The 23,078-nt window shown below is 40.1% G+C and overlaps 1 protein-coding gene and 1 long non-coding RNA gene across 15 annotated transcripts in view; one reads left to right on the top strand and one right to left on the bottom strand.

The window, feature by feature from the left end:
- LOC121111528 overlaps window positions 1-16,807 on the top strand; it is a 53,604-nt gene extending 36,797 nt beyond the window's left edge. For 5 of the 11 annotated variants that reach the window (XR_006930965.1, XR_006930964.1, XR_006930968.1 and 2 more), the window contains one exon: window positions 251-16,807. This is a non-coding gene — a long non-coding RNA (uncharacterized LOC121111528). The remainder of the gene's footprint in view (window positions 1-250) is intronic. The other 6 variants (XR_006930967.1, XR_006930966.1, XR_006930971.1 and 3 more) reach the window with 5 other exon arrangements.
- LOC107054133 (SLIT and NTRK-like protein 3) overlaps window positions 1-23,078 on the bottom strand; it is an 80,315-nt gene that overhangs the window by 38,594 nt on the left and 18,643 nt on the right. For all 4 annotated transcript variants that reach the window (XR_006930963.1, XR_006930962.1, XM_040706113.2 and 1 more), the window contains exons 2-9: window positions 22,461-22,623; window positions 17,994-18,076; window positions 17,007-17,108; window positions 14,575-14,665; window positions 10,431-10,531; window positions 10,168-10,332; window positions 3,953-4,047; window positions 664-1,602 (exon numbers count right to left, since the gene is read on the bottom strand). The gene's annotated coding sequence lies outside the window, so the exon portion shown is untranslated. The remainder of the gene's footprint in view (window positions 1-663; window positions 1,603-3,952; window positions 4,048-10,167; window positions 10,333-10,430; window positions 10,532-14,574; window positions 14,666-17,006; window positions 17,109-17,993; window positions 18,077-22,460; window positions 22,624-23,078) is intronic.

Genomic DNA, 23,078 nt, shown 5'->3' with positions numbered 1-23,078 from the left:
TCCCTAGTTAAAAATTAATTCCCTAGACTAAAAATATAATCAAATGATGTCTACAGTATTTTATGAAGAGCTGAGAGGATAATAAAATTTAGAGCAGTGCAACATTTGCATTTTGTTCATTTCTATCCATATTTTTCCACACATTGCCTTTCTCTGTGCTTGTTAATCACATGCACTGCTACAGCCCTGGCATTTTAAGATCACTCTTCACATCGAGATTGAAAGGAAACTAATTACAATTACATTTCAGGGTGGTTGTTTAAAGCTGGTACAGCATTGAATACAGCAGAGGAGCCTTGACCTTTATTTGTAAGCATGGAAATAAGGTAAGGATGAAAGATTGCTTTTCCTCCAGCTCATAGGCAGGGATCAGGAGGCCCTCCAGAGAAGCAGGGAGGTGGAAAGTCCCCATTCAATTTCTCTCCTCGCCTCCTTTCCCGTGCTGGCAGCAGAGGCCAGTAGTGCTATGCAGAAGCCGTGCTCTACGGCAGCGAGAGGTGAAGGGAAGAATCGCACATGTTGCAGCTCCCTCGGGCTGCTGGAAGTATAAGCAGTGAATCAGCAGGGCTGAGGACCTGGCTGTTTTGACCCCAGCCCAGCTCTTTTTAGTCAATTAGTTTAAGGCAAATCCTTCCCTGGGGCTGGACACAGACACAAGCTCACCTGGTGCTTCATGCTGTGCTGATGCAACGATGTAAGGTATCGATGTTCATGGGCTACCTGAGGGCAAGAGTTGTGAGTGGTGCTGCAATCTCTGCTGCTCGCATTATGACTCAGTGGTACCAATAGGATCTGTGTAGTGCATCAGGGGAAGAAAGAGGACCCCTAACCCGAGGAAATACAGGTAATCTTAGAATAGTCTTATTTCCATTAAAGGTGATTTCATCTAGAGTGTGCTGAGTGGCAAATTTACCCAGGAGGTTTAACTTGCTTCTCTGTCTTCACATTTTCAGAAGTTTAATTTTAGTAAATTTGTACTGTGCTCAAAATAAACCAAGAGGTAGTTCCACAAACGGGTTCAAATGCAGGAACTGCTGTTGTGATGGAGCTCTGGATGTCCCTTTCAGTACCATCACCTGGCATTTGAAAGCTTGTCATGGTGCGTATCAACCCTCAGGAGATCTTCTGATCTCCCCACGTTATCACAGCTTCACACTGAAGTGGGTTCATTGGAGATACAGCACTGAATGCATTCTGCATGCCAGACCCACAAAATGTAGGCAGCGATTGTACTGCTTCTTGTATGTGGTGCTGCATTCACCCTACACAGTCATTCCATTCGCCAGCCCCCCTTTTCTGGCAGAAGTCATTGCTGGATCCCTGAAGTCCAGTGAATTTGAAGATCCACCAGGTCATTATCATCTGTGGGCTGGAAAAGCTCCTTTTGGGATATTAAACAATTAAAAGAGGGAAACCCTCCCCACACAAACCCATCCCACAGCTCCCAACCTCCATAGGCACAGTGCTGGCCTACCCAGCTGGCAGAGGGCCACGCTGTGTTGAGGGCGCAAACTTGGGTGAGGATGCTGAGGATCTGGTTGCCACTTCAGCCAAGAAATGAAGAAGGATTCACAGCACTTCTGTGGTGCATTCTGGGTCTGTCTGCATTTTCAAAGCAAAAATTTAATCACGCAAATATTTACAGAAATTTGAGAAAAAAATAAAGACCAGTGAAAGCCGCCGCAGTGAACTTCTAATTACAAATCCACCAAGTGTTTATGAATAAATTTATCTATTATTTGTCTTGCTCTAGCACTGCGCATACTTTGCCTTGTACCATTACAGTCTGAAGGAAACAATATGCGGCATGAAAATGAAAACAATTTGACTTAATTATTTATACTATTACCACCCTTTTGAATTAAGCCCTCTATTTCTTTGGTATTTTGTAAAATTTAACTGGTAATTATGCTTGTTTAATTCATTTATTTCTCTATAAAAAAAAAAAAAAAGAAAAGAAAAAACCCTACCAGAATGCAAAGTGCCACTATGTTCTCAAATTATAAATGATTCTTTTAAGCTTTTATGACAAAAAAAAAATGTAGTATTTTCTATCACTTTGTTTAAAGCGTGTCTGGCTACGCTCCAACACTATTTAAGTATAAACAGGAAAAGCCTTGGAGGACAAGTAATCATACTTAAATGACACAAAGATCATTAAAATAATGCTCAAAAACCACGGCAAAATGAGACATTGCAAGGCTGTTTTCTTCCTTGGAGTGTTTCACCAGATGGTGAAGAGTGCTGAAATAGATTCGAGAGAGAAGCAAAGAGCATTTCATCAGCTGTCTCACACCAGTGCCGTGCAGCGCACACAGCCCTCATCTGAGCTGGTGTGAAGTGGCATCATCTCCTACCTCAGCCTCACCCAGCACTGAGATAGGGAGAACACCGAGGTGCTGGAATGAAGCTGTGCTGAATCATGGCCTGGGAAATCCCTGCTTTGTCCTATGGAAGTCACCGAGCAGATTTATTCGGAGATGAGAACAAATGAGCACGTCAGCAGAAGTTATTGTGGCAATTTGTGAAAGCCTTAATGGAATGTTTTCTGAGCTCACAGAGAAGAGCTGTGCCATTAAATTGCTGCACAATAATTTTACTTTGATACTGGAAAGGCATTTTGTTTTTTTTTTAATCAGAAATGACAGCCTACATCAGTGGTGACGCGTCAGCTACTGGTGTTTAAATACAAGGGTCTCAGAAGTCAATCTTCACTCACATAAAGGAAAAAAAAATCATATTTCTATACATATAGTTGCTGTATGAAATATCTAAAAGTGAGATACCTTTGCACTTTTATCAGTGTCTCCATTCTTGGCTGAAGAACTTTACAAAGACCTGTGGGATTTGTATTTCTTCCAATGACATTACCTTTTTGCAAACTTTGTCAGAAATATCAACATAATTTCTAATTAATAATAATAATAATAAAACTCTCTTAAATTTTGTAGCTTAAATATATACTGGAAATCCTTTCCTCTTGGCTAGAGGCTTCTACTTTTAGGAACGTTGGTGATCAAAATGAGTGCTACTCATCCATCTGCGTTCTCCTGAACGTTTAATCTCTGCATTACATGTATTTTGTGGAATCCTTAAATGTACAAGACAAAGTATTTGGAGGTCCTGAAATCTTCACTGGGTTCTGCTAGCCTGTTACCAACCTGGCTCTTCCTAGATCCCAATGGAAAGGCCTGCTGTGCTCTAGGAGGTAGCCTTAACTGTACCAGAGCTGCAAAACCACAATAGGCAGAAGAGGTGCCCTCTGAAAGAGAGGATTTCATATCAGCTGAGTACAAGCAGCTGAGCCAAGCAGTTGGCAGAAGGATGTCAGTGTATTTCCAAGCTCCCTACCTTCCAGAAAGGTTGGGTTTCTCAACTGCTTCCTAACCAACATGCCTGGCAAAACCAGATCCACAGGAAAACTCATCTTTTGTAGATAAATCAGCCTGAAATGGAAGGTGACTTCATTTCCAATTGGCAGGCATTCTGGTTCCATGCTGTGCAAGGAAACAGCCTCTCTATATTACAAGTGTCTTTGCAATGAGTAATCCTAATGTCCTAATAACATCTTATGCACAGCTCTTGATATACTTCCATTATATAGATCTAGCAACAAAAAATGAAATAAAATCCCCCAACACTATCAATATCTCCACACTCAACGGGTGCTCAGAAGAGGACCTTGCAAACTGGAAAGGATGAATTTAATTTTTGCAGTTCTTTTGCAAAGACCAGTTTGCATCCAGCTTATGCACTTAAGTAAAAAAGCCTGTGTGTGGAGAGTTCTCACCAGTCTGTGTTAAATGAGTTGCTGATTTTAGCCCCCTTCCTTGAAGACAACTGACCATTAGATACACGGATACTGTAGGTGACATTAACTCTGCCATCATCCTCAGGCAGCGGCACTGGGTCGGGATGCAGAGTGTCCCAAAATCTTACAAATGGACTGTACCTCCAAATGGCTGTGATTGATCCTCAATGTTATTTCCAAGCCAAATAATCTGGGAAATCTGGGTGTTGGGAGCAATTTGTGCCTCAGTTTCTCATCTGTAAAACAGCAATACAAGGACATTTAGAAAACTTATTTTTTTGCCCTAAAATGGATTCTTTTATTTCTAGAAGGGTCCTTGGAGGAATATCAGGTCTTTCTGATAGTTATTTTCCAAAGAAAACCTAGCAAGAGCTGATAGTTTCTGTCTTCAGCCAGGAAGCGGCTTTCTTCCTTGGTTTTAACTTAGTTATGCCACCTGAACAGTGGCACGGAGGCCTCAATGAGGATCCTTGCTTTATACTCAGAGAAGTCTCTGCGTTTGCACTGACTGCCAGAAGCTGCAGATCTGGGGACTACAGCGCCAGTGAGGAGTTCTTCAAACTTGGCAAGAGTCCCATTGTACATTTATTTTATATTCTACCTAAATTCCAGGCAAAATACCATTTCTTGTACTTAAATACTAATGGTTTTGAGAGACGATAAAAGCTTGAATCATACAGCAGGCATATCGAATTCAAATCTTTGAACGTGTTATGCTGCTGAGAGCTCTGTCCCCAGTAGCTGGCAGAGGTTGCTCTGATGTTAATGATTAATCAGGGAACTTATTTTCAGTAATAAAGCACAAATATTTAAATGATTAAATGACCTACGAGCCAGCATTATGAGGAATGTGTTACATGTGAGCAGCCTGCAAAGCAGCACTTCCCAGCTCATGGACAACACAGTGCCCGCTGAGCAATGCCAGCACCTCTCTTGGCCACTACTGCTTCTCAGGAGGTGGTGGAAACTGGGATTCCTCCTTGAGTATATAAACTGTGTCACGCCAGCCTTTAAAAATCAGGTTGCTTTTTTTTTTTTCTCCAGTGAGGAGTCCTGTTGATTTTAATTGGATACTTGAGTTAAAATAAGAGATACAGCTTCTTTGCATTTATTTACTGAGTCTTTTTTTTTTTCACTTTTCCAGCTATTAATTTCCTTAAATGTAAAGTGACATCTTTAAAATGAAAATGGCTTATTGCTTGCCAGGAGCAAAGCCTGCCTAATTTAAGAAATTCAGAATTAAAGCTTTTGAAGCATATCAGGGAGTGTTTATACAACAATTATTGCAAACATCAGCCCTGCTCATTGCAGCCTCTTCAGGCCACCACCAATGCCTCTAACTTCATTGCCAACCTTCCCCACCCCAAGATGTTTCATCAGTTGCATAAAATCAGGTCATTCTATGATTTTATCCTTCTTATCACCCCCCAAGCACTCAAACCCAAACCCAACCAACCAATTGTTTAAAATTAAGTAGTAGACTCATTATTAATAACTGATAGCAGATGAAGGAGTGCAGTGACCTCTCCAACAGAGCATTTAAATCTTTGCACTACACGCTCTGCTTGTGCTAGGCTGGTTTCACAAACAACAGCTGTGTAGTTCGTTAGCATATGAATCCCCCTGAGGTAATTTGGAGGAGGCAAATGTGCTAAACTAAACACCTCATTAAAGCAGCACTTTAAAAAACAAAACAACAACAACAAAAAAAATTCCACCCGAGCCCCAAACTAATTTCGTGTTCCACTTTTGCTTGTGGAGGTGCTTGGTGGTGAATATTCTGTTGTATGGAATTCATTCATCTGGGTTGCTGGAAATAGGGGGTTTTTAAATCACTAATACGGGCTTTTCTCAGCTAAGATGCACTTGAGACTAAAGTGTCTTTGAAGAGTGTTCTGTCACAAAGAAGCAATTAACTGAGGACAATAATGTTTTCTTTTTCTCCCAGTCACTAAGCTGAACTCATGGGCCCCAGGATTGTACTCAAATAGCAGGACCTGTTTCTGCTGGGGCTGAAGAGTGAGTGGATGAGGCCAAAGGCTCTTGGTGGTCCCCAAGAGCATATCTGCAGAGGGTTTTGGATGGGGCCAAGAAGAAGTGCTCACAAGTGTCCCCAGGACCACTGCATCCCCCAGGAGAATCTTGCAGATATTTTCAGGAAATTCCTTTATAACAAATACGGCTACCAGAGGAACTGGTTGCAAGTCCAGGCAAATGATGTAGGACATTCATGATGGTATTAGCGTTGCTCTTCCTTCCCTTGGTCACACAGGCTGCAGGGTACTCAAACTTCAGTCCTATTTTGGCACCACAAACAACTTTTCATCCTACTTCATCTCTACTAATTTATTAAATCCTGAGTGAGACTGCAAGTCCATTAAAATATTTAAATGCTGTTTCACATTTTGATAATGATTTAAAAAACAAATAATGGGGAACTTTTTGTTCTTAGAATCTTATGGAACAACAGCACTTATTCTAGCAGAAAATGACATTCTAAATCTGAATGGATAACCTTTGCCCAGTGAGGTTGTGCATACCCCCGCCCTGGAAGCATTCAAGCCAGGTTGGATGGGATTTTGAGTAACCTGGTGTAGAGGGAGGTGTCCCTGCTATAAGAGGGGGGTTGGAACTAGATGATCTTAAAGGCCCCTTCCAACCCAAACTATTCTATGAAGTTAAAACATTAGACCTGCTGGATTGTGTGGTTTCATCCAAAAAGCTCATCTTACTGTTTCATCCCAATCTATTTCATTTTTCAAATGTCAGATAAGACGTTAAGAAGCTAGAAGTGGTAGTTTAGAACTACCATAACAATGATTTAACATGGATAAATGCAACATAAACTGTACAACGTCGTCATGTATGTACACTCCATAGTTTCTATCTTCTCTTTTGAATGTTTTGATCCTGAAACAAAAGTAGGGAATCTGAGTTTTGGGAGGAGTAAAAAGTATCCCTGACCTACAATCTTATTTTCAAAGCATGGCTTGGTAACCTCTTGGAATTTCCTCAAGGTTTTGTAAATATTCTGCTGAGTTCTTTCAAGGTGTTAATATGTCATCCAAAAACCAGAAAGTACTATTTATTCTCCACAGGACTCAATCCATTCTTCTTCGAAATCCTGCAGGTAACCAGCTCCCCCCTAGGGTAATCTCTCATACTTCAGTAGGCACATAAGTATGTGTTAATTTAGTCAGAATTAGTGTTTCTTCTCCTTTCCTTCTCCCCTTCCCTTTCCACTTTTCCTGCTCTCTTTCCTTTTTTTCCTCCCCTTCCTTTTCCCTTTCCTTTCCTTAAATTTTGTTTGCTATGTTGCTGCCAGGCTTTGGACAAGTGAAGCCTGAAAAAATCTATTCCCTCTCTCAGTTTTGTAGGTAAACCCATGGCTTGGGGATTTTTATAGGCACACTGAATACAGAACTTCTACATGTAAAATTATATCCACATTTTCATCCCCTGTCCATGTTTTCCTTGCATGTTTTCAGTGCAATTATATCTTTAATAATGGTGTAATTGCAGAAATCTTGCAGAAAATACAAGACTTTAAGCATTGCAACTGCAATGTAGATTTTTATACTACAGATTTATTGGTGAATATTTTCTGTTGCATTTGCATAAATACTATTCCAGAATAACAAGGTTTCAAAATATTTCTCTGTTTCATTTAACTGGAAGGTCTGTGATATAGAGTTATTTCAGAGAATCATAGGATGTCTTGAGTTGGAAGGGACCCCAAGGATCATCAAGCTCCAACCACCCTGCCGCAGGCAGGGCTGCTAACCTCCATATCTAATACTAGACCAGGCTGCCCAGGGCCCCATCCAACCTGGCCTTGCACACCTCCAGGGATTTCATCTAAGAATGCTTGTTTTTTATTATATCTCTCTTTCATTATTACTTTTTTTTTTTTTTAATGAATATAGTCCCCAGAAAACAGATACAGACGACAATAGTGATCTTTGTGAAGAAGCAGCTTTGAAGCCCCCTTTATTTACCAGAAAACTATCATTCCAGATCCTAATAAAGCTCAGAGATTCAGCTGAGCTCGCTGTACTGCAGCAAGCTTAAATCACAGCTGAAGTGAAAAGAGAGATTCAGATTATGTACTTCCAGAGAAGTGCCCAAGCTCACAGCAGTAAATAAACACACCTACAAGAGAGGACAGTTTTTCTCCACTCAGCGTATCCCCAGATTTCCTTCTTCACTGCTACGTTACCCATGTGGCAGATCAGGGCAGAATCACAAAAAATTCCTACATTTTTCTTGTGCCATAATATCACCTCCACTTATTCCTGTACCTGATCACTTGTGATTAAGGCCGATGAGGAAGACTAGTTTCAAGGGATGCAGAAAGTTTAGTCGTCCACACAAAACCATAACGACTCTTCATTTGTTTTATACCCCAAGGACAGATTTCTGCCTGTAGTCAGCAGCACTGAAGCACATCTTACTCTCAACTGATGGACTAATCTGACTCTCTGAGCTACCTTGCCTTGCTCTGAAAACTGAGATTGCATGGGAAGAGTTTCTACCATCTCCTGTACTTAACCATGATTCTCCCAACTCATGTCACACCAAATTTAACCGTCAACTCTAAGTAAAATGGATTAAAAGTCTCCGGAGAGTGATGATCTTCTAGAGGGAGAGGCTCCAGTGACTTTTGGATTGCCAAAAAGATGAAGACTTTTTTTGCCTCTTATGAAATTTGAAAAGATCACCACTTTATCTTAGGGCCAGGTCGTTTAATTACAACGATTTACCACTGATATTAAAACCAAACGTGATAATTATTAAGAAATAACTAGCAATTAATAAATGTATTTTTAAAATAACTATGACCTTTCACCTTACAGATCCAGATTTAATTATTGGAATACTTCCATCTTTAGAAGATTAAAAATATCATTTTTCTGGTAGTCAGTAAGATCCACTGTATTGCCCATAAAGAGCCATGTCTCTGTTACTCATTAAATAGAAGTTTTAAAGAGTTTTTAATTAAGGGATGAACAAGTAAATTCAGCCCATAAGACAAGCAGGACATGTATATGTGGAATAAAACAATAAATAAAGAGAGGATTAAATACTTCCAAGTTGTTCAATGATGAATTAAACAAAAGTCCAAATACAAGATTTCCTCACCCTTCCTGCTCAAGATTTATACCACTAATCAGCCAAGTTTCAAATCCTTAATACAGTAAAGCATTTGCCTTTAAGGCAGCAGCAATTCAAGATTGCTAGCAAAATGAATGTATTTCCATTAGGCAAAATAATTAGGTCATATATTCTAACAGTATCTTTGGACTTAAATCTCTTTGGTGAAGGGAACTGTCAATCACCTACAATTCGATCAACAATCTTGGTCAGAAACCACCCCATATGTGGAAAGAAAATTACAAGTGACTTTTCTGTCCCTTGCATTTATTCAAGGTCATTCATAAAAAATAACAGTGAAATGACAGGTTACATTTTGTCCTACAAATCTGGTGCTTTTTGAGGAATATATTTGAATACTACTTTATGTTTATTAAAGCCAGTATGAGTACCTATGCAAATTAAAACTCTTCAAATCTCCACATCAGAATGAACTCATGCATTTTAGTACAACTTTTCAGGGTGTTGCAGGTTTGTAATTGTGAGCACAGTAAATCTTTACAGTCCATGATTACTTGGCTGTTGACTTTGAAGTCCTCAGTGCGCAAGAGATATGCTTACAGAACAAACACTGAGCATTTCTGCTTGGGCATTCTTCAGAATCCTTCCCTAGACAGAAGCTTAGCAGAAAGGGAGGGGATCCATTTATTGCCTGGCTGGTGGGATGGGGCATTTGAAAAGACAAGGTGTGCCTAATTGAACAGAAATTTGCAATTACTTAGAATAAAACCCCACCTCATGCAACTAGGCACTTTAAAATGTATAGCTGTTAATATGCTTCTGCACATCTCACTTGGAGAGTGAGCCTCAATCCTTTAGACACTTGAGCTCATTTTGCCACATTTATAAACCATGTCAGGGGGTTGTAGCTAATTAGGGCCTGGCCTTGCATCTCATCAGAGGATATCACCTGCCGGTGACCCCCAAGCACCACTCTGAGCACCAGTGGTGTTGGGGTGAGATCTGAATGGCACACATGAGAAGGGAAGTATGAGGGAGGGCTGAGAAAACATGCAGAACCACTGACTTCTGTACAGGCCTCTGTGCACAGAGTGGCCAATTAGCTAATCACTATTTTGCCTTCCTATCAGAGCGGTAAATGGAGTCACTGCAGAATTGTTGGTGACTAAGCCAATGAGCACAGCTGAGCCACTGACGGACACTGAACTCTCAAATATCAGGGTCATAAAACAAGGTTTTACCTTGGCTGTTGCGGTTGTAAAGCGCTGTTTGAAGATGGCAAATCCCCCTCTTGTTGCTGTCACAGTTCTGTTCTTCCGATCTTCAAATTGCAGCCTGCACATCGCCCTCCTGTGCAAGTCCATAGGCCATGACCCACAGCTGCTTCTGCAGTCCCACTGCTATAGCTGCATCAAGTAGGAATACCATAGGAGATTAATATAACCATAATCACAGCTGTAATTGCCCATACAGGCTTGGTTAAAGCTAATAACAGTGTGCCTACCTCTGGTGAAATCACATCTTCATTTTCCTGCAGAGGCACACTTGGACATATTCGTACAACGAAGTCCTGGGGTGTGGGCTGCTTTGCAACATAGAGCTGTGCTAGGTAGAATGATCAGTGAGCAAAAAAGAATGCATAAGGAAAATCCATCATGTGCTCTATCAAGTTATCAGGAGATTTGTGCAGAAAAGCAAACCCGTGATGTGGCCTCCCCATCTAGCTCTGGACTATTTACCCTGCTGATGAGAAAAGGCTATTAAATACAGAGCCTGATATTCTGTTACTAATAGGGATCCCACTTATCTAATTGAAAGGAAATTGTGGGAAAGCACCACTAGAGGTCACTCAAAATTAATTGTTACCCAATTAGCACAATTTGACCCTAAAGTTCAAGACGCTCTACAGCTTTCTTGTTTAAAGTACTATCAATTTTGACTCTTGACTGTGAGAAAACTCAGAACAGTTGGAGACAGAAAATGTTTTATCAGTTCTCCCCTCATTCAAAGGTTCCTAAATTAGCTTTGCCTTTCTCTCTGCCAGCAGCAAATCATTTCTTTCTCAGCAATGAGCTTACAGATGCTGGCAGTGATGGACCTCTAGAAGCATTGTTTTTAGAGGAATTCAGACCTACCTGTGTTATCTCAAGCACCTGGTCACCCATTTTGAAAATTAGACCAAAATGAATTGTACAAGTGAGGGAATATATAGGAAAACAAAACAAAACAAACAAACAAAAAAAAAACAACAAAAAACAACAAAAACCTTTCCAAGATAAAAGCCTTTTCTTTTTTTTTTTTTTCTTTTTTTTTTTAGATATACATATACATAGAAAATTATAACCACTGTTGCATGGAAGAATGAGTACATGTTTTTATAACAACTGCTTGACTAAGTAAAAGAGGTTAAAAGCAAAGTTAACGTTTGATTAATGGGTATGTGTTGAAATATCTCTGCGTGTATTTAATTAAAAGCAGATGTTCTATTTGCAGGGCTTTTGCCATAATCTGTGGTAATGATGATAGCAATTTATTTGCCAAACCCAACAGGAAAAGCAATATCTAATTAGTGTGCTCTATAAGATTAAGCCTACTAACCACTGGTGCACATGCATACATCTCCTGATGTTATCAGGAGTCCTCCCAGTGCTCAGTATGTAATTCATGGTCCTACATAGACCAGAGTGAGGAAACATTCCCTTCCAGTGCAGCTTGGTGTGGGAAAACTCATGGGCAGCCACACTTCCATGAATGATGCTCTATCAGTGCTCTTATTTCATTCCTCATTTCAGGTTACTGATGATCCTCTTATTCTCCCCACCCCTCACTTTCAGCTTAATGGATAAAGGGGAGGATTAGCTACTCAGCTTATCAATATGTATGAACATGACAATAGGAAAGATTGTGGTAGTTTCTTGAAATATCCTTTAATAACCTCACAAGGCCAGCCAAGGAAGGATGCATGGCATCAGTGCAGCTGCAGAAAAAAACGCTAAAGCATCATAACATGGGCAAGTAATTTATGAGGCTCTAGTCTCCTAATTGTTTCATCAAGGTGATAAATAAATAAATAGATCATCAGCATCTGAAGAGCTGTATGGCTTCCTTCTCTGCTTTCTAGAGAGATTAATCTTGCAGAGGTAGAAAGACAGTTTGCCACAAAATCATACTCATAGGCTCAACAAATGGAATTTGGATGTAATTATCATTTTTTAAAATGGTGAGCCACCATCTATCTACTTTTCTGCACAGCAAGACAGTGAAGTCAAGGAAAATTACTCTGCATTTATTCTCTCCCTTAAAATCTGTAGCAACTGAATAATAAGAGCTACTGCTTCAAGGTGTTCAAATATCCCAGGCTTCCCTCATCTGCACATACTGCTTCTGTGCTGGTGGCAGTGAAAGTCTTGCAACATTCAGTCACACCTGCCTATTCATCAGGACAAATTTCACTGTTTGGTGGCCACATTACTCCCTCTCCCGTAGTACTTAGCTGGGCTTGGACTACGCAGTTAGTCCTCACCACAAAGATTCAAGATACTCATGTGTTCTTGTTATAAAAGGGGACAGATACAGAGAAATAAGGGCTGTTTTACAGAAATCCTAACTAAAACCCAACATTATCAGAGCTTTCCCTTCAGAAAACCTCTGCCGTTGGAACTCTTCCTCTAAAATGAGTAAAAGTGCCATTGAATATAGTCACTTACTCTTGAACGTGCACAGAAAACATTACTGAGTGCTTCTCATGCAACAAAGCATACATTTTGAAAATCACAGAAAAATAAGACAGCGAGCAGCTGAAGCTGTAAGGCTGAGGCAGAGAAATGGAGGGAAAGAAAACACACTGAAGAAGAGACAGAGTTACTACAGAAGGCCAACAGCTAAAGATTCTTACTAGAAAAAATGAAAATCAGGTGGGCTCAGGTAGAGAGCCCTTTCCTTTCATTTGCAAGGAAAATCACAGCTTTTGATATGCAAAGAATTATAGAATTTGATAAGACTTGAAGGTGAGCTACCTAGAGCCAGCAGTTGCCCAGCTGGTTTGCCACAGGGCAATTTTTGCTAATTACATATCTCTCATTCCCTGATCAGTCCATTCTTCCACCCATTATTGCCCTAGCAGCTACTGTGGGATATTCTCAGATAGAACAAATAATTTCCTATTTTGGTCAAAAACAAAGGTTATTCAGCAATAGAGGAAAGCAAGGTTTCTACCCAGCTGCCACAACGCATTTCCAAGAGCTCGTCTTCCCCCCAAAAACCCACCTTTTACTCTGCATGCCTCACCATCCAAAAGCTGATCTCCAGGTTATGTCATCTAATACATAGCAGCCACAGTTTTCCTCTCAATCCCCTGTATTAACTTAACCCAATAATTAGAAAGTAGGGGAAAAAAAATGTCAAATTTTCTTTTCTTGCTGAAAAAACACATGCACGGATGCTTCTTTCACCAAATATTTACACTGAGCCTTCAATGACACCATTCCTTTTATCAAACTCTAATTTTAAAAGCATTTAGCACAGAGGAGTAAATGTAGGTTTTCTACGTGGGGTTAAAATCTTCATAGGGGTTTAAAACCACTGCCTACACAGTGGGCTTTAGGTGCTCTGATTTTTGCAATAGTGCTCAAGCATTGCTTCAAAATGACTACTGAAAGCTGGGGGAAATCAAATAATTCTGATGTATTAGCTGAATTATAAAGCAGTAACAGAGGGCACTGTAATTGAATGTATGGAGATGATGAACATTTGAACTCACACAGCATAAGTCTTTTATTTTAAAATAATCCATAAACTGCTTTAGCAATTCTCTAAAAGCATATAAAGATACAGACAATTCATTTAAAATGGCACTTTCAATACAGTCTAAAATCACAGATTTTAAAATGATAAAAAAATATATATGTGTGATACTAAAAATATTCAGTGCTTCTGAATTAAAGCATTTTTTCACTGGCTCTGCTATAGTGATTTCTGTTGCTTATATCTTGATTTTCCTTGGGAAATTGCAGCCAGAACTACTCTGAGCTCATAGTTCTGGTCTATTCATAGAATCATAAAATGGGTTGGGTTGGAAGGGACCTCAAGGATCACCAAGCTCCAACCCCCCTGGCAGCAGGCAGGGCCTCCAACCTCCTCGTTTAATACTAGACCAGGCTGCCCAGGGCCCCATCCAACCTGGCCTAAACCTATTCCCAGTGAAGAGGTTCAAATATGCGAAGGAATCCTGTCTTTTAAAGAATTGTTTTTGATAGAAGGCTCTTAAATGAACCAATTATCAGAGTGTATTTCCTATCTAAGCTGAAATGCAAGAAGGTCCAGCTAGAAGTAACACAGATGTAGGAAATCACTGTTGCAAAACTCAATATAAAAATTCAAAACCTTAAGAAAATTGGAGGATTTGGCCAAATCTCTTGAGTAGCGTGTTGGACCAGCTCAGCCTTACCCTTGGTACTCCTAAGCTCCAAGTGTGTGCCTGAGTGGCCCGATCAGGATTCCCTGTGTGTGACATGGGACACTGGGGACATCCTCACTTCATCTGTTGGGTGCTGAAGTTGGCCAGGATCTTTTGCACTTTGCCTTGGTTGCACTTACCACAGTGAGCTCATTAGCTGCATGCACAAATCCCAGCATGCACAGCCACTCACCCAGCTCTGCCTGCTTTGTGTCCTGCAGGAAATTCAGAAGGGAATTGTTTCAAGAGGGTGTGCTGTGATCGCTGTTTCTTCTGGTGTCACACTGAAAGGAATACAAGATTTTAGGCCAAGCCATAATGGTTGCAGTGGAGAGCTCCTGGAAGAGCATGGTTTCTGCGTGCCGATTTCTGCTGCCATCAGACACATGGTAAATCCTGAAACTGCTGCAGGTTGGAAGCTGTCCCAGGCAGGGCACAAAAGGGAGACTGGGAATCACAGGCTGGAATCAAAACCCCTACATTTAGTGACAAATCTTGGACAGAAACTCAAGCCTCAGAAGACAGAGGAGCTCTGCTGGTATTATCTGGTAATGTGAAGCTAACTACAGATAAGAAGGCTCTCTGTGTCCAGAAAAGAAGCCATTGGATTGGATTATATCAGACTGAGACATGAAGGATTAGTGAACAGGCAGCCTGACAGCACTGCTTTGTTTGTTACATGCATCCAAACCAGCGTGTTTGTAAATGAAACGTGCAATTTGGAGATGAGTCATTAAGGATGGCTTTGGGGATGTCTGGATGCCCAGAGCTGGGGTTTTGACACCTGTGAACCTGTAAAGATGCAATTTTTCTTTTTCAAATCCTTTGTAACATCTTCCTTAATCTTTTGCACAATTCTCCTCCCAGACCTGGAAGTCTGAATGGAAACGACAACTTGCTCCTCTTCTGGCTAACTAGGACCAGAGCACAGAAGTTTCCTAAGGGAAAAAATGATGAGCTGGCTTCCCCCACATCTGTTGTGTTTGTCTCCATTTTTGCTCTTTTACTGTCTAATCTGCTCTACTGAACTGCCAATCATCTCCCGGGGATGCTTTCTCTGCTTGACAGCCAGTAAGGCCATCTGATTTCAGGCCTCCTTGAGTGTGTGTGCTTGCAGGCCCTGGGGCTGAGATGCACAGTCTGGAGGCTGGGCCTGGGCAGAAGGTGGCTGCTCAAAGAGTGCCCTGCAGTGATTCCCACCTTCATTACCACTGTGCAGCTGTTTCAGAGCTCAGAGAGGTTCAAGGATAATGGAGGAGCATTGCCCTCCTTCTGCTGACCTATTTCCCCACCTTGCTCAGCTCTGGAGGAGCTCGTGGCCAACTTGCCTCTGGTTCACCTCCATCAACTCCATTTATTTCAGGATGTTAGGTTGCTGCACATGGAACCCTCAGTGATGGAAAGATCACATGACTTTCCTTTACTCAGAGACATGATTTTATCTTATCTGCCACTGTGTCAGATTTTCATACTTTATTCTATAATAGTGGGTGAGTGTGGGCCCCTACAGTTCCCAGAATTCCCAGCAGCTTTATAAGAAGAAAATAACTGGACAGAACAAATTCCCTTTAACTTCAGTGAAAATGGGCCCAGACTGATAATTCTGAGGTAGAGAGATTCGAAGCACCTATTCTTTGCTGTTTTATTTTTTAAAGTATTTTATTCTGAAGCAGCGGATGTTACTTTCATGGCAGGAAGCATTATAAGAACACTAAAAGGGTTAGGAACTTAGCTAGACCTGAGGAGATTTAAAAGCCCTATTCCTCTGTACAGCTCTATCATACCACATTTCCTTCTCCATCCCATAAAACACTAACTTCTATAATTGCCTAATTCTCGTACATTTGCGAAGTAATCAATAGAATGAAAAAGCTTCTGTTCATGTGCCTCGGGAATGCTGATATTACATAAAAATAGGTGCAAATCAAACATACGTCTCAAGCTCCTAAAGTGACATGGAGCCACATTCAATTCCTGCACTACAAGCTACTGAGGCTACAAAATGTAGTAGAAATGCAGAGCACAAAGGAGAAGCATGCCAGCCTCTTTAGAAAGCTGTGCCTATCATTGGCAATGGCTGGTTGGCATTCATGTCTCTCAGTCCTTTGACTGATTTGTTTCTGAGGTGTAACGGCTGCCTACGGGTTGTACCTACACTAGTGAATCCAATGTGACACACAGCCAGAACATTGCAGTACACTGCTTCTTGTACTAATAAATATTTAAGCACGCAACCTAAGTGCTTCTTCAGCATCAGTTCCTTCTCTGCTGCAAGTGGCATATAGCAACTAGCAAACCGCTGTTCAAAAAGGAAAATAAAAAAGGCCACTGATAAGCTTCTGATAATGGATAATGTATTTGATCGGTTTTTGTTTGTAAAGTTTTGTTTTTGTTAAATAAAGTTCCATGAGCCTTTTGTGTGTGGAGTTTGATCCTGTGTGTATACTTACAGGCTAACAATAAGAAAATGGAGAAAAAAGTTGGCTGCTGGCCACAGTTCGAGACTGTTATTGATGAAACCCAAGGGTAATTTTGTGTAGGAAAGGGAAGAAAACTGTGTCAGCCTTTCAGCGATGGAACACACTTCTCCCTCTCTCCCCATTTGGTCTCACAAGAGAGACTTACCCAGTGCGGACCCCAGCGATGCTCATTAGCAGAATGGCCTGGATCCAAACAGCAGTGCCAACCTATTTTATAAGCTTGCCTTGCCTCGTCAGTCCAGTGACTCTGGAATGAGCAATAACAGCTTTAGCAGAAATCCTGAAAATAATATTTATATAGGTACATGACAAACAGGCATGGGCAGAATGCATTTTATAAAACAGACAATGTTAATTGCTTCCAAGTATCTAGAGATTACTCTACCTGAAAATATTTTAAAATTAGAGACAAAGAGAAGAAAAATTCAGTCACTATTCAAAAGAAATTAAAAGGAGAGACATACATAATGTCAGGAGTTGATTTTAAAACTTCCTACTAGGCTGTGTTGGTTTTCCTGGCTGGATAGTCCTCTGATTGAGTCAAACAGGGCACAGATTTGAGATAATTAATTAAGTTCTTTACAAGGAGAGTAGTGAGGTGCTGGAGCAGGCTGCCCACAGAAGTTGTGGATGCCCCATCCCTGGAGGTGTTCAAGGCCAGGTTGGATGGGGCCCTGGGCAACCTGGTCTAGTAAATGGGGAGGTTGGTATGGGGGTTGGAGATTCATGATCCTTGAGATCCCTTCCAACCCAGGCCATTCTGTGATTCTGTGAATATTTTCACCTGGAATCTCAAATGCTTGCTGAGGACTTTCTGCTTCGTAAATTAGCAATTGAGGATGGGGTGAAAAAAATGGAAATGACTTCTTTCTCTAGAAGAAAAGTGGGATTTCTTCCTCCATCCTCAATTCCCCAGTGAGATTTGTCTTTGGCTTCCATGAACATTTTCTCTGAGTTCAGAGAATAGATTGTATCTATTGTTGTGCATACTCTTTTCTTCCTCTCAAGAAAACTCCTCAATCAGAGCAGAAATCCTAAGGCCAGTTTTTGAGTTGCAAGTGATAAGAAAGGAGAAGAAAACAAAGCAATGTCTTTCATACTAAAGGACTTTACCCATCTTCATTTAGCATACCAGAAAATGCTGACTGGTTGAGCCGGAACTCCCACTGTAGGTTTTAATCTCATTTTCTCTGAATACCTGTTTATTTTTCTCAACTGGAAGAATAAAATTAACAAATGTAAATATACATTCCCATCTCTGAACTGCAGAATGGAGTTAGCTTGGGGAAGGGTTGGGAACAGACACTATCAAGTCTTTGTGGAAAAAGAACAGCCATTCAAAATTCACAGTTTCAGTTCATAAGAGATACGAGTCCATTCTGTTTCATTATAAACTAGAAGAGATTTTTCACTGGGATCCCAGAAGAAAACAGAAAACAAGAAGATGCAGGAGAGATTCAGAACAACTGCGATTTCACATAGTGTAATTAATTCTGCAGGCATGCAGAAGACAAGGAAATACAGGAAGGAAAAGATCCACAGGAAATTTATTCCACAGAAATATACCTTCTCTTTAATGGAATCCATATTTGACTTTCAAAATATTTTTCTGTTTTTGCACTAGGGTTACTTTGCTAATGAGTTTACCCTGAGAATTGCCCTTCCATTGTAACCGAGAGAGGTCTATGCACAGAAACCCTCAAGGATCTCACTTTGCTTTCATATCACAATAGATATGGGGATACGTGGGGCTCTCACAGGTGGGGCAAGTAAGATATAACTCTGAACTTCAGCCTTAAGCAGTGCAGAAGCAGCATTTTCTTCTACAACTCAGAAAGGATATGTGCCACCAGAAATGCAAATTTATAATTAAATGCGAGATTGAATTTGGTCAACCCATGGAGTGGAGTTACTATTCAGAAGGGCTGTTATTTCAGAGGGTGATATAAGAGTTTTGAATATTATTGTCCTCCTCCATGTTATGAAATGCATGCGTCTCAGCGTGCTGTCTAAGAGCCCTCCCAGCTGTTTCCAAAGAGCAGCTATTATCATCTGCAGGCAAGATTGTTTTACACCACAGCAGTTATTAGAAGGACTCCTGTATAATCATTTATAACATGTGTGGATCTTAGCATTGTAGCTGAATTTTTCAGCCTAGGCTGTAATATATTATGGGCATCACATATTCTCTTCATTATGACTCATAATTCTGCATCATAATGAATCAAAATAAAAGGGCTCCTAGTCTGTTTAGCAGCGAGCACTGTATCTGCCATGTTGTGAATGCAGGTTAAGAAGACAAAAAAGGCAAAATAATAGTTGTGCTATGCCAGATGAACTCACAGTCAATAGTCCACAAAGAAGTAATTTATGTAGACATATCGACATTGCAAATTTTCAATGTCTTCTTCAAAAAGGCACTCGTTCTGTATTTCCTTCATTTCTGAATGACAGAGGTCTCTGATTCCCAAGAAAATGCAAAAGGACCTTGAAATAAAATGATGCCATAATGACTTACAGTGATACACTCCTCCCAAGTTTTCAGGACAATTATATGCTTATTACTTTGGAAGAGTTAGAAAACAAGCAAGCTGCAGCTTTTAATGAAGCTTTCATGGCAGTGAGAAGAACTATGAAAAAGCATTTAAAGCAGCTCATCTCCTCCTCTATTCAGGCTCTCTTTCATTTCCAGAGGCAGTTGCAATGAGAAATTGGATGCTATCCAGTTTGGATTTATAAGGAAGCAGAAAAGGAGATAATGGCGGAAGTGTGTGCTTTTTTCCTCCATGTAGATTCAGATAATCTTTAACGTTTGATCAGATTTTGAGGAACATGAGACACAAAAGCAGCAGATATTTCCAAGTAGGCACTTTAAAAATTCAAAAGAGCTTTGCAGAGTCTCCCTGCACTCATAGCTGCTTCAGAGTTTCCTTTTATTATTTTTGGGGAAGATAGAGAACATAACCATCTTCTTAGCTTAGTTATCTGATTATAAAACCCAACTCAAAACATCTGAAAGTTCTGCTTACAATGTACAGACATACACCCCAGGCCTTTGTACTGTCATGCTGCTATTCTAACAAGCTAGAAATATGTATGTGAGCGGGGAAGATGCATCAGGTTCAGAGGAACAGGCAGTTAACACTATATAACTGAGACTGATCTCCTCATCAGTCTACAAAATCTGAATGTGACCGCAGTGGAGATATTTTATATTATGGGGAAGAAATTCTCTCACCCTTTGATGATGCTATTTTTATTGCTACCATTATTCACCGTTTCCTGATCAGAAAACACAACACTGCTACACCAGTTTTCACTCCTTGATTCAGATACACACATACAGGTTATGGTCATCCTGTAAGTGCGTTAGTACATTTAGCTCTGCACAATCCTCCTTTCCTTCCCAGGCAACATGTGCAGCAGCCAAAGGGCCACAATGCTCAGATTTGTCTGAATGATGTGCCACAAGATATGGTTTAGTAGTTTAGCAGTAGTAATGGTGATAGGACGGTTGGACTAGATGATCTTGTAGGTCCTTTCCAACCTTGTGATTCTATGATTCTATGATATGAGTTTTCCCTTTTCTGCTCTAACCTTGTAACCTCACAGATGCTTGTGAAAATAAATGACTAGGCAGAATAATCTACTCATCTATTTTTCTGCTTGAAGGAACTTATCAGAAAATTTGCAACAAAAACGTGAAAAAGTATCAAATATTAATGTACATACAATATTTCAAATGTAAGTATTTGAATTCAGGAACTTACCCTTTTGTGCCTTCCTGTAAGAAATCTGCCTTTGTGTGATAACACGAAGTTATTACAGATGACTGAAAAGTGCAACTGCTGCTGTACCTAAAACTTGGCCAAGGGAATTTAAGGTTGAAAACGTTATTGGTTGCAGTTCTGTCTGTCCGTTTTCATAAGTATTGCTATTCAGAGCAGAGTATTAAACCTCAACTTGAGCAGAATCAGATATGAAATATTTCTGTCATCCCCAAAACTTTCTGGACAACTCTGAAGAAACCTTTTCATGCAGCCAACTATTAATACCAGAGAGAGTGCAGACTGCCCCAGATCTTCCTTTTCCAGACTTTGAGGAGTCACAATTCTTGGGTATTTTGAGGGATGTTGTGAATCAATTTCCTATTCAGGGCTTCATTTTAAAGACCCAGTACTGTCCCAAACGTGAACTGCGTGAAAATAGTTCCTCTGTTTGTTTTTTGCTTTTTTTTATTTTTTTTTTAATTTTTAATTATTACTTCATTTATTTTTTCCTCTAAAGCCTCTGTATATTTCAGTGCTCAGATGTCAATGAAGGGGTTTTATGGCAGGTCTAGTAAAGCACAGTTCTCCAATTACAACCTAGCTGTAAAATATACAGTAGGGTTTTTTTAGTTTTTACTTTCAGGCAATGAGTTTTGGTCACGTCAGTTAAACCCAGCTAAAAGAAGGAGGAAAAAATAAGAAAGAGATGACTGTTCAGTGAACCTCAGGAGAGTTATGAAGTTATACAACCTCAGAAGGATTTTAGGTAGTTTTATACTGCCTGGCTCAGCTCATATTTATATCATCTGTCTGAGCGCCTGAAATGAGCTGAGCTATGTGCTTGATAGTGAAAAGCACCGCCACTGACTGATGTATCTAAGGAATCCAGTTTGGACATGGCTGGATGAACCAGAAAAGAGGATGATAGCTACACAAATCTTGCTATGATAGATGTCACGTAAGTGAGAACTAGATATTACTCAAAACAACAAAAAGAAAAGAATGTGAAGGAAAACATTCACTAAAGAGGTAGAATTTTGTTTAAAGTTTAACACTTCCTTGTGAACTTACTCATGTCCAAATTACTGTTTAAACTTGGAGGAGGAAATTGGAGGAGAATTGCAGTAATCTGGAAATTTGTGCTGCAAATGTACCACCTACTCCAGGTAACAACCATAAACATAGCCTAATTCAGTGTAATTATCCAACAACAGTTGCATTTTGACTAAGTGAGATGCTCAAAAAAACTCTTCCAAGAACCTGCAGATACTTTGCAGAGTAATGTTCTATCAGTGAAGATTTATCTATGGTTTCACCTGATAAGACTTTTCATCTTGTCTCAAATGGTGCAATTTACCATACTCAGCACGCTGCATTGCGTTCATATACGTAGAGAAGAACCGGATTGATTGTCTTTAGCCTTCCTGCCACTAAACTCAGCAAATTAGCAGCTCACAATTCCAGCAAATGACTGCTCTTTTTTTTTTTTTTTTCCCCCTTTCCTCGTGCTTAGGGAGAAATTGAACTGCAAAGCTTTGGCTGGGAAGCTGAGGGCTTATTTTGAAACTCTCCAAAGAGGAAATAGATATCAAGCTGTTGTTATAATTAGTAAAGCAGTACAGCAAAATATGAGGCAGTCATAATGTTTTGGAGAACCCAACCAAATTGAATCATAGAAATGCTTGGGTTGGAAGGGACCTTACAGAGCACCCAGGGTCAACCCTTTGCCATTTATTCTTAGCCTGGAAAAATCCAATGTCACAAAAATAGCAGAAATAAAAAACTTCAGAAAAAAAGCCACATCTTTACTGCCATGAGGCATACGTTACCTCTTCACAGAGACTCTTTCAGTTCTTCCTTGCGGGTGAGAGGTAATACTTTGCTAGGTGTAGCTGTGGCCCTTATCCAGGCTAGAAGTGAGTCCAAGTCTGATCCATTCTAAGAAGACGGCTGTCTTTTCTCTGAACCCAATTACAGAAGACGTGTCTATTTCTGCAAGAAAGGATAAACCATGCTCAATGAGTAGTGTGTGGTACCAGACTAAAGTGCATTTGATATTAAAATCCTGGGACTGAAAAGGCTCCTAGTAGAGGTCAAAGTGTGCACAAGGGTAGCTGAGAAGGACATCAGTTCTTTGCAAAGGTACTATGTATGGATAGCTGTATAGCTACCAGGGTGTTGAATTAGCACTGTGGGTCACAATCATTAAATTATTTTAATTGATATATTTTTGTTCTTAATTATTCTTGGTTTCAGGGTATCTTGTTTTTCCTCTGAAAAGCCTTGGAGAAAGTACTGGCATTTTCAAACATTCTATGAGGTTTTGCCTTTTAAAATACAGATTTGGATGGAGTATTGAATATTTCCTCAAGAATATTAAAAGTTTTAAGAAGTTGCTGGTAGTTTTATGTTTTTGCAAATGAAATCATCGAAGTCATTCATGGAAA

Source organism: Gallus gallus, chromosome 9, assembly GCF_016699485.2.
Source record: "Gallus gallus isolate bGalGal1 chromosome 9, bGalGal1.mat.broiler.GRCg7b, whole genome shotgun sequence".
Classification (NCBI taxonomy): domain Eukaryota; kingdom Metazoa; phylum Chordata; class Aves; order Galliformes; family Phasianidae; genus Gallus; species Gallus gallus.
This window is presented reverse-complemented; position numbering and strand designations above follow the sequence as displayed.